The following is a 5,258-nucleotide window of genomic DNA, read 5'->3' as shown; positions in this document are numbered from 1 at the left end:
CCCCGCCCGGCGGGGAGATGGGCGGCTGCTGAGCGTGCAGCCGAGCCGCCCCGGCCCGGGTGGGCCAAACCGACCTGGGATCGCGGGCCGACCGGGTCCAGAGCGGGGTCACAGCCTCCGGGGCCTGATCCACCCGACGGGGGATTACGCTGCACCTGTCTGTCGGCCACGGGGCATCCAGGGAGGCTGTGGACTTAGTACGGGAGAGCTGCGAATCGTGGCCCTGGGGCTGCCACTGGCCACGCAGCCCTGCGTAAACCTAATGGACTTACCTGGTCCGCTAAAAATAATTGAGATCTGGTGCATGCACAGAGCTCACGTTATTACCCGTTGCAGAGAGGTCACTACACAGCGGCAGCACAACATAAGTGTAATACATGGTAGCAGGGTGAAGTTGTAAGACAAAGTACTCAAGAGTTGGGAAATGGATGAATTTTATCAGTAGAGCTCCTATGTGATTTATGAGCCAGTCTGTAATTACGCTTCCCAGGTTTTCTTTGGAGGACCTCTGCCACATCCACTGCAAAGAAGCAGCCAAACTTAATCAGCACCAGGGAAGGTTGTGCCTCCATCGGAGACTTCTGCTGTCATGTTGAGTTTGTCTCCTTCCATTTTTCTAGTAACATTTGAACCCGGTTTTTGTTTTCAGGCAGGTCTGACAGTAGGAGAGTTGTTTCAGAGCTATCTATGTTCTATGTCTTTCACAAAAGCAGAGTGGAGACCAGGTAGTTCATGGATGGCCTTTCCATGTGAATATATCTGTGATGCGAAAGGCTGCTTATCCCATCCCAGACATCAAAGAAATCACATGGACAAGAAGCCTTATAAAATTCCTCACTGGGGGAAAATCATCAATAGAAACCTATATTCTTAAACCCCAAAGCTAAACAGCCATGAGCCAGATATTTTTAAGGACAAGAGGCCTCATTAATTACCTTAATCAAAGCACTACTTTACTGTATAAAACTTGTTAACTTTTTTAGACTGTGCACAGCATTATGCACATAGGAATTTATGAGGGAAAGTTTAAGGTGCCATATAGTCTTTATTAACTCCTTTCATTGCTGGCTGCTCTGTCCCTTTATAACCTTTTCTCATCCCCTGGTTGAGACCCTATAAAAATACAAAATGAGCTTCCTAGTTTTATAATCCCATTTTACTAATTGGGGTTGGAAGCACTAGCAGAATAGGGCCCCAGTTGTAAAAAGATCCATGTCTTTTAGGCTTGAATTGCTACATGAGCAGCATTTGTGAAAGCTTCCTCTCCCCGAGCAAAGCTCTCATTGATTTTAGTTGTGCTTATGAGTACCTAGCACCCACTGCCTTTAGGCTGTGTGTCTGGCTGGATGGCAGGTCACATGCAGAAGCATGACAGTCTAATCCGCTGATCATGCAGAAGCTTGACCAGAGTGCACCATGAAAAGGGCTAAAAGCCTCTCAGTGGAAAGCTAGGTACAAAAAGGGGATGGTGCACACTCACACCTCTCCTCCCAGACAGAGCTGGCGTGCATCCGAGGCCTGGAGCAAGGAGCTGAGAAATGCTTAGACACAATCTTAGGAGCCAGAAAAGAGAATAACTTCAGTGATTGGTTCATATCTCCCCTTCCACTCCTAGCAGTGCTGTCTGAAAACAAAACCACTGCTGCCCACCTTGTCTGCTTCTCAATATCTGTGTGCCAAAGTCACTGTCCCTTAGCTCTGAAGGCCTGAAATTCCCTGTGAGCACTCCCTCTTCTGTCAGAGGGACCTCAAAGGCAAGAATCCATGATGTTACTCAGCTAACTGAGTCCATTTGGAGTGAAGTATTGTGCACACTTTGGTCTTCTGCATTAATTAATTAATTAGGTGAACTGGTCTGTGAAACTCCCAAAAACTAGTATCTGTTTCATTTAGATGATCCTGAATGATGTGTAAGGAATGACAGCCTGTTTCTGCAGAAAGGATCCTAGTTTAAACCAGTAAACGTCACAACCAGCCTCTGAGGCCTATAAAGGTAGGCACTGTTCAAACAAACAAGGAGTTTCAGCCCTTAGTGAATGACAATCTACGTGTCAAATAGACACGGATTGTGCTGGAAAACTTAGGCATGAGGCGATTAAGTGACATTCAGTGTCATGCAGCTTAGCCACACTTCTCCTTTCCCTTTATTTCACTCCTTCATGTTCTTCTTTCTCCATCTCAACATGCCTTGGCTTTTGCCCCTCTTCTTCCCAAACGTTTATGGCTTTGCTTTTCTCTAGGAAGCCTTCCAGAGGGGATTCCAAAGTTCCTGAGTGAATTTGGGTATATGCTCCCTCTTCCCCCAAAAATAATTGAAATAATTAAAGGCAAGTGTTAGGTATTGACAATATCTAGATATATATTAAAAGATAAATTGTGATCATCTCCAGCTGTACCTGGTATGAGGTTAAGTTGTGCTTAATGTCATGAGACAGCATCTATACTACACTATCTTTTTAACAGATTGCGATTAGGTTGGTTTCAGACTCTCTCCGTGCCTTTCAAGATAGTTTTTAACTTCATTAGAAATACTGTGGGTGTAAGTCTGAAAACTATTTTTAAATCACTATGTGAGAAATGTGAAAGCAGTGTGAACAGACACACTTTCAGAGCATCTTCAACATTAAATCACACTAGACAATTGCTTATAGAATGTCTTATTCTTCATTGTTATATAATGGACCAGAAGCATACATAAGTAGAATGGACCTCTTTTACTTCAGAACTGATAAACACAGACTTTTACGTTCCTGGAAGCTTCTAATGACAAAAAGAAAAAAAGATGCTCTTGTGATTAAGGCACCAAATTAAGACTATAATTTATTTAATAAATTAGTTCCTGTATTGTGAAAGTCCTTACTGCATCCAAATAAAGTCAGGATCCTGCTGCTCTGGACACTGTGGACCCCCCTACAAAAGGAGGTCCTCCTGCTGTTGGGCAGAGCTCAGGCATGGAGGGCTTGTGGGACCTAAGGCACATGTTCCCTCTTTTAATCTACTGTCTTTTCTTTACAATTGAGCTTTTAATACTATTCTACCCATGAGGACGTCTTTTGATGGCTAATTATATGCAAATAACAAGTGACGCACAAAAAGATCAGCAGATACATAAATGATAACTTAAGAAAATAAACAAGCACATTTAACTAGCAGAAGAGAGACCACCACTGTAAGAATTAAAGAACTTACCTGTCTGGGGAACTGCTTTTTGACCTCTCTAGCTGCTTAACTGAGCACAGCCTGGAGCAAATATGAGGAACTCCTCCCCTTTTGGTGTTTATTACAGAGAAACAATACTTCCTGTGACACCTGAGTAAATATCCTCTAGGAAAACCACCACATAGTTTATCTACGGCTAGCTTATTACTCCTTTGATCATAAATACCATCCACCATAATGAATTACCAAGCATGCCCAAAAGCATGTGTTATTTATTGAATGCATAGATTTCTCTGAAGCAACCCCAAGCTTTGCCAGATATTTTCTTCAGTTGATCAAAAGAGCTCCGTAACCCCTTTTGAAGGTCTTAGATGTGTGATCCTTGTAATCACATTTAAAGGGCTGGTTAGCTCAGGAGATTGTTAATAGGATACAAAACCTTTCACATCCAACCCAGATCAGTGCAGATGAAAAGTTATGACTATTTAACAGCTCTTTCATGTCCTGTGACCTAACCCAGTTCCTAAAGGAGAAATGTTTGTATTACTTTAAATTTACAGAATGTGGTTTTCAGGCTTTTTTAACTGCACGTGTAATACAGAACATTTGTCAAACAGGAAAAAAGCTCCGTGGTAATTAATGAATCCATTAAAACTGCAATCAAAAGAATTTTCAAAATTCCCACTCCAAAACTATCTCCACAGTCTCAACAAACCCATAAGCACAGGTGAGGGTTATAGTAATCAAAAAGCAGGAATTGCTGGAAAGTAGAAGTGATTTAGTGATTTAGAACTGACAGTTCTTCACTAAAATTTCATTGTATCAGCCCATGTCATTAGACCCAGGAGCTGCACATCTAGCACAGAAGTATTGCCTTTGAATGGTGATAGCCTAACTCACACTTATTGATTCACATCCAGTAGGGAAATAAAAAAATACAAGCAAACATATGCAAGGCATTGTGTTGAAATTTCACAGCTACTTCTACTTCACAGGCTTTGAGGTAGCAAAGTTTTAGGGTTTTGCAGGTATTGTTTTCCATCTAAGAAAGTTCTAAGTCAGACCCAATTCGAACTCATGTCTCAAACTCAATTTTTAAAAAATGCCTTTTTTTAAAAATAAAATATCAGGAAAAGAGGTATCAGGAACTTTGGAATATAAAACCTCCACAGTTGTTCTAAAAAATCACAGGAGAGAAGGTCAGGGGCCAAATGATAACTGCAGAGAAGATTTATGCTACAAAATGGCTTCTACTGTCAGCAGTTACTTAGAGAGTACAGTTATCCCTTCCTTGGAACGCACTGATCACCAAAATAACCTTAAAGGATTTTGCTTACATACAGTGATGTGAGCTAGTAAGAAGGTGACAGGATATCTGAGGATTGCCGCTTTCTATATACCTGGGTGTAACGTGAAGTGCTAATCTTGAAAACGTGCAGGTAAAGATTTGGGGTTGTAGTACTGCCATTTCCAAGTGTGCACGACAGATCCCTCAGAGTCATGAAGCTGGCTTGAAAATTGTGGGATTAAAAAACTAAACTAAGCAATAAACACCAGTCATGTGGTAATATTGGTCATGTGGGTCATGTTGTTAATACAGCAGTTCCCCTACTAACTGCTTAGAGATTTCAGGTTTGGCACTTCATATTTTTTTGAAAAATATTTTTGAATCAGTTGTACAGAGGGTCTCATTTATATCCTGGAGTAGCAGCACCTAAGTTACGCACAATCCAAGTGAACAAAAATACATAATATATAAACTGTGTATTTCTTTACAGCTGTATTTCTCCATAACCCCTGAAGGTTTAGGTAATCAGCACTCTGGCATTAAGAAAAATACCTATTAAACAAATATCACCATTAACATTACTAAACACAAATGTACTTTGTTATATAAATAGGACTGTGAACTAATGAAGTATAAGCAGCATCAATGTATTGATAATTCAAGCAGTTAAATCGCTGTTTGGTATATACTTCTAGTTATCATCTGTGCTGTTCTGGTGTGTACTTACAGGAGAGTGGAAAAGACCTTTAACTAAAAAAAAAAAAAAACCAGCAGAATCTTTCTGTAAGATTATTTATACTTTTTTTCCACC

General features: G+C 40.9%; 1 protein-coding gene across 1 annotated transcript in view; it reads right to left on the bottom strand.

The window, feature by feature from the left end:
- LOC103922478 (myosin-IIIa-like) overlaps positions 1–3,293 on the bottom strand; it is a gene marked incomplete at its 3' end in the record, with an annotated part of 59,229 nt that extends 55,936 nt beyond the window's left edge. The window contains exon 1 of the mRNA XM_009330619.1: positions 3,190–3,293. The remainder of the gene's footprint in view (positions 1–3,189) is intronic.
- Between the last annotated feature and the right edge of the window lie 1,965 nt (positions 3,294–5,258).

Source organism: Pygoscelis adeliae, unplaced genomic scaffold, assembly GCF_000699105.1.
Source record: "Pygoscelis adeliae isolate BGI_AS28 unplaced genomic scaffold, ASM69910v1 Scaffold27, whole genome shotgun sequence".
Classification (NCBI taxonomy): Eukaryota; Metazoa; Chordata; class Aves; order Sphenisciformes; family Spheniscidae; genus Pygoscelis; species Pygoscelis adeliae.
Note: the sequence above shows the minus strand (reverse complement) of the source record. Positions and strands in the feature narration are given on the sequence as shown.